The following is a 12,330-nucleotide window of genomic DNA, read 5'->3' as shown; positions in this document are numbered from 1 at the left end:
AGTACTACCGCGGCTCCTACAGCGGTAGTACCGCTCCGGACCAAAAACTCGTCCCAAGTCTTGCGGTGGTAGGCCCGGATGTATTTTTTTTCTACCGCTCGCAAGCAGTAGTACCGCTACCATTTGCGGTAGTACCGTGAGGTCGAGCGGTAGTACCGTGAGGACAGGCGGTAGTACCGCTCCGGCGGTTCTTCTGGCCTTTTTCCTCCTCTATGTTGTTTTTCAAAGGGGTACTTCCGCCCTAGCGGTAGTACCGCTCTGTGCGGGCTGTGAGCATAACAGTTGGATTTTTCCCCACCTATAAAAGGGGGTATTCTTCCCCAATGAACCTAATCTCTTGAGCTCGTTTTGCCCCCATTGTTGGCCTTCTTTGAGCTTGCTAACTCTCAATCCCTCCATGGATTCTTGCTAGTTTTTGAGGGAAAAGAGAGAGGAGATCTAGATCCACATTTCCACCAATCACTTTCTCCTCTATGTGAGGGGAACCCCTTGGATCTAGATCTTGGAGTTCTTGGTGTTCTCCTTCTTGTTCTTCCTCTCATTTTCCTCCCTAGCATTAGTTGCTCTGGTGGGATTTGAGAGAGAAGGACTTGGGCACTCCGTGTGCCCTTGCCATTGCATTTGGTGCATTGGTTTGAGTTCTCCACAATGATACGTGGAAGTGAAGTTTGAGAAGCTTATTACTCTTGGGTGTTTGGGCACCCTAGAGCTTGTTCCTCTTGGATGCCTTGGCGCCCTAGACGGTTGGTGTTGTTCGGAGCTCAATCATTGTGGTGTAAAGCTCCGGGCAAGCGTCAGGGTCTGCAATTAGGTTGTGGAGATTGCCCCGAGCAATTTGACGGGTACCGGTGACCGCCCCCAAGGGTTGCCAAAGTGTACGGGTTCGGTGACCACCCCCAAGGGTTGCCATTTGTACGGGTTCGGTGACCGCCCTCAAGGGTCCCTTACTGGAATCACGGCATCTTGCATTGTGCGAGGGCGTGAGGAGATTATGGTGGCCCTAGTGGCTTCTTGGGGAGCATTGTGCCTCCACACCGCTCCAAACGGAGATTAGCATTCGCAAGGGTATGAACTTCGGGATACATCGTTGTCTCCGCGTGCATCGGTTATCTCTTACCTGAGCTCTTTACTTATGCACTTTACTTTGTGATAGCCATATTGTTTCTTGTCATATATCTTGCTATCACATAGTTGCTTATCTTGCTTATCATAAGTTGTTGGTGCACATAGGTGAGCCTAGTTGTTTTAGGTTTTGTGCTTGACAAATTAACTACTAGGTTTATTCCGCATTTGTTCAAGCCTAAATCATAATTATTTTAAAACGCCTATTCACCCCCCTCTAGGCGACATCCACGATCTTTCAGCCATGTACACGCATTAAAATTAATAAACATTGGATGCAAGCATGAGTAGGATATAATCCACCATGAACATAAATATCGTGAAGGCTATGTTGATTTGTTTCAACTACATGCGTGAACATGTGCCAAGTCAAGTCACTTAAATCATTCTGAGGAGGATACCACCCTATCATACCACATCATAACCATTTTAATAGCATGTTGGCACGCAAGGTAAACCATTATAACTCATAGCTAATCAAGCATGGCACAAGCAACTATGATCTCTAATTGTCATTGCAAATATGTTTATTCATAACAAGCTGAATCAAGAACGATGAACTCATCATATTTACAAAAACAAAAGAGGTTGAGTTCATACCAGCTTTTCTCATCTCAGTCAGTCCATCATATATCATCATAATTGCCTTTCACTTGCACGACCGAACGATGTGAGTAATAATAAGAGTGCACGTGCATTGGACTAAGCTGGAATCTGCGAGCATTCAATAAACAGGAGAAGACAAAGCAATATGGGCTCTTGGTTAAATCAACAATAAAGCATATAAGAGCCACTTCAACAATTTAATCATGGTCTTCTCCTATTGAACCCCAAAGAAAGAAAAGAAATAAAACTATTTACACGGGAAAGCTCCCAACAAGCAAAAGAAGAACGGGAAATATTTTTGGGTTTTATTTTTAATTACTACTACAAGCATGGAAAGTAAATTAATTAAAAGCTACAACTATTTTTTGTTTTTTTCTTAAGGTTTATTAAACACACAAGAAGAAAGCATAAAAGGAAATAAACTAGCATGGATGATACAATGAAAAAGTATGAGCACCGACATCTAGCAATGAGTGTGTGTGAACATAAATGTAATGTCGGTGAGAAATACATACTCCCCCAAGCTTAGGATTTTGGCCTAAGTTGGTCTATGGCCACGGCTGGCCTGGCTGATATCCATAATAATAGTTGTTGGGGTCGTACTGTGATGAGGAAGAAGAAGAGGATGGGTGCAGGAATAAGTGGAGGAGGGCCACAGTGGGCCCACGAGGCAGGGGGGCGCGCCCTAGAGGGGTGGGCGTGCCCTCCACCCTCGGGCAAGGTGGTTGGCCCCCCTGGTGTGTTCTTTGTTCCATAAATCCTCAAATATTCTAGAAAAAACATATTTAATTTTCAGGGCATTTGGAGAACTTTTATTTTCGAGGTATTTTTATATTGCACGGATAATCAGATAACATACAGAAAATTATTCATTTTTACTTTATTTCAGCTAAATAACATAAAGTATAGAGAGGGTACAGAAGGTTGTGCTTCTAGTTCCATCCATCTCATGCTCATCAAAAGGAATCCACTAACAAGGTTGATCAAGTCTTGTTAACAAACTCATTCCGATTAACATGAAATCGGAGAAATTTCGAATAACACTAGGTTACCTCAACGGGGATATGCACATCCCCAATAATAAGTATATCATATTTCTTCTTGATAGTAGGAAGAGGAAATTCAAACCCTCCAAATATAATCGATGGAATTTTTCCGATAGAATTGATACTATGAACTTGAGGTTGTTTCCTCGGAAAATGTACCATATGCTCATTACCATTAACATGAAAAGTGACATTGCCTTTGTTGCAATCAATAACAGCCCCTGCAGTATTAAGAAAAGGTCTTCCAAGAATAATAGACATACTATCGTCCTCGGGAATATCAAGAATAACAAAGTCTGTTAAAATAGTAATGTTTGCAACCACAACAGGCACGTCCTCACAAATACCAACAGGTATAGCAGTTGATTTATCAGTCATTTGCAAAGATATTTCAGTAGGTGTCAACTTATTCAAATCAAGTCTATGATATAAAGAGAGAGGCATAACACTAACACCGGCTCCAAGATCACATAAAGCAGTTTTAACATAGTTTCTTTTAATGGAGCATGGTATAGTAGGTACTCCTGGATCTCCAAGTTTCTTTGGTATTCCACCCTTAAAAGTATAATTAGCAAGCATGGTGGAAATTTCAGCTTCTGGTATCTTTCTTTTATTTGTAACAATATCTTTCATGTACTTAGCATAAGGATTGGTTTTGAGCATATCAGTTATTCGCATACGCAAAAAGATATGTCTAATCATTTCAGCAAAGCCCTCAAAATCCTCATCATCTTTTTTCTTGGATGGTTTGGGAGGAAAAGGCATGGGTTTCTGAACCCAAGGTTCTCTTTCTTCACCATGTTTCCTAGCAACAAAATCTTTCTTATCATAACATTGATTCTTTGATTGTGGGTTATCAAGATCAACAGCAGGTTCAATTTCTACATCATTATCATTACTAGGTTGAGCATTATTATGAACATCATCATTAACATTTTCATTAGGTTCATGTTCATTGCCAGATTGTGTTTCAGCATCAGACATAGAGATATCATTTGGATTATCAGGTGGTTCAACAATAGGTTCACTAGAAGTTTGCACAGTTCTATCATTTTTCTTTCTCTTACTTTTAGAAGAACTAGGTGCATCAATATTATTTCTCTGAGAATCTTGATCAACTCTCTTAGGGTGGCCTTCAGGATACAGAGGTTCCTGAGTCATTCTACCAGTTCTAGTAGCCACTTTAACAGCATAATTATTTTTCTTACTATTCCTCTCATTGAGCAATTCCTTTTGAGCTTTAAGTACTTGTTCTACTTGAGTGGTAACCATAGAAGCATGTTTGCTAACAAGTTTAAGTTCACCTCTAATATTAGCCATATAATCACCCAAGTATTTAATCATATCAACATCTTGTTTTAATTGTCTACCAAAATAAGCATTGAAGTCTTCTTGCTTAAACATAAAACTATCAAACTCATCCAAGAATTGACTAGCAATTTTAGTAGGAGGGATTTCAGCTTTATCATATCTATAGAGAGAATTTACCTTTACTACCTGTGTCGGGTTATCGGGGTCTGGAGGTTCTTCAATAAATAAAGGATCAAGATCATATGTTTCTTCGACAGGCGGTAAATTAAGACCATGTATTTCTTCAATAGGAGGTAAATTCTTAACATCTTCAGCTTTAATACCTTTTTCTTTCATAGATTTCTTTGCCTCTTGCATATCTTCGGGACTGAGAAATAGGACACCTCTCTTCTTCAGAGTTGGTTTAGGAATAGGATCATTAATTGGAGCAGGAGCTGGCTCAGGAGGTGCCCAATTATTTTCATTTGTCAACATATTATGCAATAAGATTTCAGCTTCATTCGGTGTTCTTTCCTTGAAAAGAGAACCAGCACAACTATCCAGGTAATCTCTGGAAGCATCGGTTAGTCCATTGTAAAAGATATCAAGTATTTCATTTTTCTTAAGAGGATAATCAGGCAAAGCATTAAGTAACTTGAGAAGCCTCCCCCAAGCTTGTGGGAGACTCTCTTCTTTAATTTGCACAAAGTTGTATATTTCCTTTAAAGCAGCTTGTTTCTTATGAGTAGGGAAATATTTAGCAGAGAAGTAGTAAATCATATCCTGGGGACTATGCACACAACCAGGATCAAGAGAATTAAACCATATCTTAGCATCACCCTTTAATGAGAACGGAAATATTTTAAGGATATAAAAGTAGCGAGATCTCTCATCATTAGTGAACAGGGTGGCTATACCATTTAATTTAGTAAGATGTGCCACAACAGTTTCAGATTCATAGCCATGAAAAGGATCAGATTCAACCAAAGTAATTATATCATGATCAACAGAGAATTCATAATCCTTATCAGTAACACAGATAGGTGAAGTAGCAAAAGCAGGGTCAGGTTTCATCCTAGCATTTAGAGATTGCTTATTCCATTTAGCTAATAACCTTTTGAGTTCATATCTATCTTTGCAAGCTAAAATAGCTAAAGAAGCTTCTTGATCAAATAAATAACCCTCAGGAATAACAAGTGATTCTTCATCATCACTTTCATCATCATAATCAGATTCAATATTTTCAATCTCTCTAGCCCTAGCAAGTCGTTCCTCGAGAAAATCACCAAGTGGCACAGTAGTATCAAGCATAGAAGTAGTTTCATCATAAGTATCATGTATAGCAGAAGTAACATCATCAATAACATGCGACATATCAGAGCGAATAGCAGAAGCAGGTTTAGATGTCGCAAGCTTACTCATAACAGAAGGTGAATCAAGTGCAGAGCTAGATGGCAGTTCCTTACCTCCCCTCGTAGTTGAGGCATAAATTGTTGTCTTAGCGTCTTTCAAGTTCTTCATAGTGTCCAGCAGATATAAATCCCAAGTGACTCAAAGAATAGAGCTATGCTCCCCGACAACGGCGCCAGAAATTAGTCTTGATGACCCACAAGTATAGGGGATCGCAACAGCTTTCGAGGGTAGAGTATTCAACCCAAATTTATTGATTCGACACAAGGGGAGCCAAAGAATATTCTCAAGTATTAGCAGCTGAGTTGTCAATTCAACCACACTTGGAAACTTAGTATCTGCAGCAGAGTGTTTAGTAGCAAAGTAATATGATAGTGGTGGTAACGGTAACAAAAGAGTAATGAAAGCAAAGTAATATTTTTGGTATTATGTAGTGATTATAACAATAGCAACGAGAAAGTAAATAAGCGTAAACTAGTATATGGAAAGCTCGTAGGCATCGGATCAGTGATGGATAATTATGCCGGATGCGGTTCATCATGTAATAGTCATAACATAGGGTGACACCGAACTAGCTCCAATTCGTCAATATAATGTAGGCATGTATTCCGAATATAGTCATATGTGCTTATGGAAAAGAACTTGCATGACATCTTTTGTCCTACCCTCCCGTGGCAGCGGGGCCCTAATGGAAACTAAGGGATATTAAGGCCTCCTTTTAATAGAGAACCGAAACAAAGCATTAGCACATAGTGAATACATGAACTCCTTAAACTACGGTCATCACCGGTAAGTATCCCGATTATTGTCACTTCGGGGTTAACGGATCATAACACATAATAGGTGACTATAGACTTGCAAGATAGGATCAAGAACTCTCATATATTAATGAAAACATAATATGTTCAGATATGAAATCATGGCACTCGGGCCCTAGTGACAAGCATTAAGCATAGCAAAGTCATAGCAACATCAATCTCAGAACATAATGGATACTAGGGATCAAACCCTAACAAAACTAACTCGATTACATGATAAATCTCATCCAACCCATCACCGTCCGGCAAGCCTACAATGGAATTACTTACGCACAGCGGTGAGCATCATGAAATTGGTGATGGAGGATGGTTGATGATGACGACGACGACGAATCCCCCTCTCCGGAGCCCCGAACGGACTCCAGATCAGCCCTCCCGAGAGGTTTTAGGGCTTGGCAGTGTCTCAATATCGTAAAACGCAATGAAATCTTCTCTCCTATATTTTTCTCCCCGAAAGCAGTTATATTGAGTTGGAGTTGGAGTAGGGAGGTCTCCAGGGGGCCCACGTAGGGCGCTCCCCCACCCTCGTGGCAAGGGTGTGGGCCCCCTGGTCTTCATCTTTGGTGAGGAATTTTTATTATTTATTGTAAGATATTCCGTGGAGTTTCAAGTCATTCTTAGAACTTTTGTTTTCTGCACATAAAACAACATCATGGCAATTATGCTGAAAACAGTGTCAGTCCGGGTTAGTTCCATCCAAATCATATAAGTTAGAGTCCAAAACAAGGGCAAAAGTGTTTGGAAAAGTAGATACGACAGAGACGTATCACTCAAGAGCTCCGGATGATTCCAATCACTTGGCCGTTTGCGGTCTGGGGGCTTGACATGGTGGGACCTTTCATAAGGTCTAAGGATAAAAAGACACATCTCTTAGTGGCAGTTGATAAATTCACTAAGTGGGTTGAGGCGGAGCCAGTGAGTAAGTGTGACGCGGCCACGGCGGTTCAGTTCATGAAAAAGGTGATCTTCCATTTTGGTTTTCCACACAACATTATCACTGACAATGACACTAATCTGTCCCAAGGGGCTATGGAGGAGTTTTGTCAACGTGAGCATATCCGGCTTGATGTTTCTTCTGTAGCTCATCCTCAATCCAATGGTCAAGCTAAGAGAGCCAATCGGGAAATTTTGAAAGGTCTCAAACCCCGGCTTATGGTTCCCTTATAGCGAACGTCGGGTTGTTGGGTAGAGGAATTACCCTCGGTGTTGTGGAGTATCAACACCATGCCTAACAGGTCTACATGTTACACACCTTTCTTCATGGTTTATGGAGCGGAAGCAGTGTTGCCTAGTGACATCCGTCATGACTCGCCCCGTGTGGCGGTTTATATTGAAGCTAATAATGAACAAGCCAGACATGATGCACTTGAATTGTTGGATGAAGAAAGAGACTTAGCAGCGGCTCGATCAACAATTTATCAACAGGACCTGCGCCGTTATCACAGCCGCCGGGTTAAGTCCAGGGCTTTTCAGGAAGGCGACCTGGTGCTCTGGCTCATCCAGGATCTGTCAGATGCGCACAAGTTATCCCCACCTTGGGAAGGACCCTTTGTGGTCAACAAGAATTTAAACAACGGGTTGTATTACCTCATTGACGTTTGAGAGCACAAAGATTCACGTAAGTCAGAGGAGGAGACCCGCCGGCCGTGGAACATTGCTCAACTTCGGCCATACTACACCTGAGCCACCGGCTCTCATCATATACATACTTTAACATTGTATATACCATGAAAAAGCAATAAATTAAGACCATCGGTCTCTTTTCTTCTCAAAGATTATGCATCTTTTGTATATTTCTTATTTTCAAATGACTATTAAGGAGCTGATCATATTTGAATCAAGTCTAACCTTTTTTTGTTCTGGCTTATGATCGTATTTGAATCTAGCTGCAATTATCATGGTCACTTGGGGGCTTCCTGTTCAAACATAGGTCGTATTCGAACCAAAGAGAACATAGCTGTCGTAACCCTCTTGATCGGCTCAAGGCCAAACTTACTAGGGGGCTTCTTGATCGTATCCGAATCATAGCTTAACCCCTTTTGGGTCTGACTTGGATCTTATTCGAATCAGGGTCGTTAAAAACCTCTCAAGGTCATTTGGGGGCTTCCTGTTCAAACATAGGTCGTATTCGAACCAAAGAGAACATAGCTGTCGGTACCCTCTTGATCGGCGCAACGCCACAGCCACTGGGGGCTATATGGTCATATTCGAACCCTAGCTTAACCCCTTTGGTCCGGTTTACTGATCGTATTCGAATCAGAAGCCACCAACCTTTAAATATAAGGTTAAATCATACTTGTTAACTGTTATTTGCCTTGGAGTTTCTTGTTACAAATAATTAGCATGATCTTCTTCGTCGGCTTGTCTATTTGACAACAAAGCTACCAAGGTATGCTGATCATTAAAGTATTCAAAGGCATTGATTTCTCAGAAAGATTGAGTTACCAACTTCATTACCCGGGTTACTCAAGCCGGTGGTCTAAGGATCAAAGGTACAAGTATGGCTATTATTTATATGTGATTGCCTGCTACATTAACTAAAGAGTTAGTTTCAGCCCTTGTCCTTTATTTATATCTGTTTTCTCTTTTCTATTGTGATAAACATATTGGATATAAGCCGGGTGTTTTAACCCGTTCGGTTCTAAGCCGCCAAGCCAGTCTTTTCTCTTGTATCTACAGGGAACAGACTTAAAGTGTTGCAGAAACAATCATCAAATATAATGCATATATTGCCATCAGGAAACACAGAGTCACACACAGTGTCTTCTGCACATGGCATAAGCAAGGCATTCCGTGTTTTCACAGCTAAACTATTACACGGCTATTTATAAAGCCAATGAAGATGGTTGTTACTCCTCCCTCGCCGGTTCATCGCCCTTTGTTGGCTGGAAGTTGGGTTTTGACTAGTCAAAACCATTCACGGCGACAAATTCGGCTTCATCGTCGATCAGGCCTGCCGGGTCAACTTCCGGGGCAAATGTATTTTCCCTTATAGGCGGGATCAAATCTGCCACCTTGTACGAGGGAGTCGCCATCTTCTTATTTTCAGCATCAAAACCCGGCTGATATTTGTCAATGTTGGTATCATCTCCAAGGGTAGTTGCCTGAGGCCGGACTCCGCGCACGCAAGCCATGAAGTCATCCTGCTCAAAGGGAGATCCATCTTCCTTCACGGTAGGATAGCCTCTGGCGACGTCCGCCGGGTCTAGGTCTGGCACCCAAGCCTTGGAGCAGCTCAGGCAGTCAAAGCCCCGACTCACGCACAGGAGCGCTTCACTTCTTGAAATCTGGCAGTCAGGATTGATAGTTTCTTCAAGACGTCGCTGAGCCGGTTGGGTCCTTGATTGGCAGGAGAGATGGCGGCAAGTGCCCGTTGTGCGCCAATATACAGTTGTTCTACTAAAGTGTACACTGCCTTTAGTTTAATCAAAGGATCTTGGCTCAGGTTCTTGCTTCGTGGGCCTGCGCATGTTTTAAAAACAAAGTCAGCTGGCGGCTTATAATCCGGATCAGCAAAAAGTACATAAGATTAAAAACAGACGGCTTACCAAAGATGGCGGCCACCATTTGAGACACCCGGCCCTTTAAGCCGTTCAGCTCTGTTGACACATCTTGAAGGGCTGCTTCGGCTCTCTCAGCGCATTGTGTCAGAAGCATTTTTTCCTCTGCCCAGGTTTTCTTCTTGGCAGCCAAACTGGTCTTTAAGTTTTCCGCCTCAGAGAGACTTATTTGCAATTTGGAGTTAGCAACTTAATTTCTTCTTCCTGACCAGCTAGTCGGGTCTTCGCATCAGTCAATTGCGAGTTTAGTTCAGATAAGGCATTCTGCAAGAATACATACTCAGATAAGTCAAGATTTTGCTCAAAGGTTCAAATATCAAGATTCAAGTCTCAAGTACTTTCCAAAAAACCACTTGACACTTGGGGGCTAATGTATACCAAAACAATTTCTTATGGCTCTAAAGACATACTTTAAGTCCCAAGTACTTTACAAAGTAACAACACTTGGCACTTGAGGGCTAATGTATGCAATTCAACAAGTTTCTCAAGGTTAAGCCGGAATATTGAGTTCTTTGAATACGGTACAAAAAATTTAAGGTACCGACTCATTTATGATAAAAAAGAACCGACCCTTGGGGACTACAGGTGAAGTTTTGTTCTATTTTATTGAATTCAAGAAAATCAAAGGTAAAGGTCTTGGCCTATATGCTAAAGTCTATAGATCATTCCGGTTGTTTCATAATCTGAAGACTTGGGGGCTGAAGGAATATAGATAAGCGGGAAGAACATACCTCATATTTCAGCTGCAACTGTTTGACCATTTCGATCTCAGAGTCGCGACTGGAGTGCACGTGGCTGAGATAGCCGGATAAAATAACGTTGTCATTTAGATGGTCGTAATTGGCAACGTCAAAGTGCACTTTCTGCCTCTCCAATGCCTCTTGTTTCGCAGTACACTGAGCCAGCATAGTTGGATTCCCTGGTTCAATAAAGCGACTCCCGGTGATCTGAACGTCTTGTGCAGACGGTGATGGTGGGTTGGCTAAGCTTGATGGTCTAGTAGCAGAAGGGTTCAAAGTGGTCTCATCAAACGACGGCTCAGGAGGATTTGCTTCTGCATCAACAGGCGGGTCTTCTGGAGCGTTGGTTAATGGAGAAGATGGCCTGGCCGGGTGAGATGCAAGCACCGGCGGGTCTTCTGCCAGTTTAGCTACCTTTGCCTTCTTGGATTTAGCTTGGCCACTAAGAAAAATGTTGCAGGATTATCAGTATAAAGATACAATTTGAACAACCCGGAAAACATGAGGATTTTTCATTACCCAGGGGCAGTCTTGAAGGCCGGAAATTGCGTCTATGATGAATCGCCAGAAGAGCGAGACACCTCCTGAAAAGATAAAATAGAGTTAAAGTAATACAAGGGGTAGGATCCATTAAACAGAGTTAAAGACAGAAAGAAGTAAACCTCATTCGGGCGCTTCTGAGGAGTTTGTTGAAGAACGACAGCCGGCTCATCTTCAGTCCGAGCTTGACGGCGGATTTCATGTTGCTGCTTTTTCAAAAGAAAGTTGGGATCAAAGTGAGCTAAAGGGTTAGAAAACCTTACTTTACGGATCACTCGTCGAACTTTTTGTCTTGGCAAGGGCTCTGAGTCGGAGGAAATGATAGTTACCTCTGCTTCCACAGCCTGACTGGCCCCAGTTCATCCTGGTAAGGATCAGTGTCAATAAGATTGTTAAAAAATTGGCCAAGGGAATCAAGGGCTACCTCCGAATCAGATGTGTCATCAAGCTTCATCCAATCTTCAGCAGTGTTCTTTTTCTTCTTTTTCGACCTCCGGGTCGTTTTCTTGGCGTTTATAGCGGCGGCTTTCGCTTTCTTGGCAGCCTCGTGCTCATACTTAACTTTCCAGAAGTCAGAATTGGCCTGCAGACAGGTAAAAACAAGATAAAGAGTCAGGCAAGTATTAAAACAATACGTCTGGGAAAATACAAAGGAGAGAAATAACAATATCCTTACTTCTGGCACCGGGTTAAGCTGGCAGAAGGGGTTTAACCCAACGACACTGCAAGCTTCGTATTTCCCATTCACCAGAAGAGTTGACATTGAAACAATATCTTCTTCTGTTAATTGAACGGGGCTGTGACGAAGAGAGTCATCCGGGCCTCCACCATACTCATACATCAGCTTTGATCGACGGCTTAAAGGGATGACCCGCCATGAGATCCAACAGCGGGTCCGATCAACTCCAGTTAACCCGTTCCCTAACAGAGCATTAATCCTTTTGATGGAGGGTATCAGCCTCTTGTGTTCAGGGGCAGTAAGCTTGTCGGGAAGCGCGAACTTGGAGTCAAGACGATCAGGGCGATAACCCGGCAGTGGCTTCTTGTTCGCCAGCGAAATGTCTTGACAGTAGAACCAAGTCTGGTTCCAGTCCTTTGGGTGACTTGGTAAGACTATGAGAGGGAAGACAGCACCCTGTTGGCGCTGAATTGAGATGCCTTCGAGTTCTAAGCTGAGGCCGTTGGTGCACTCGTTCTG

Source organism: Triticum urartu, chromosome 5 (assembly GCF_003073215.2).
Source record: "Triticum urartu cultivar G1812 chromosome 5, Tu2.1, whole genome shotgun sequence".
Lineage (NCBI taxonomy): Eukaryota > Viridiplantae > Streptophyta > Magnoliopsida > Poales > Poaceae > Triticum > Triticum urartu.
This window is presented reverse-complemented; position numbering follows the sequence as displayed.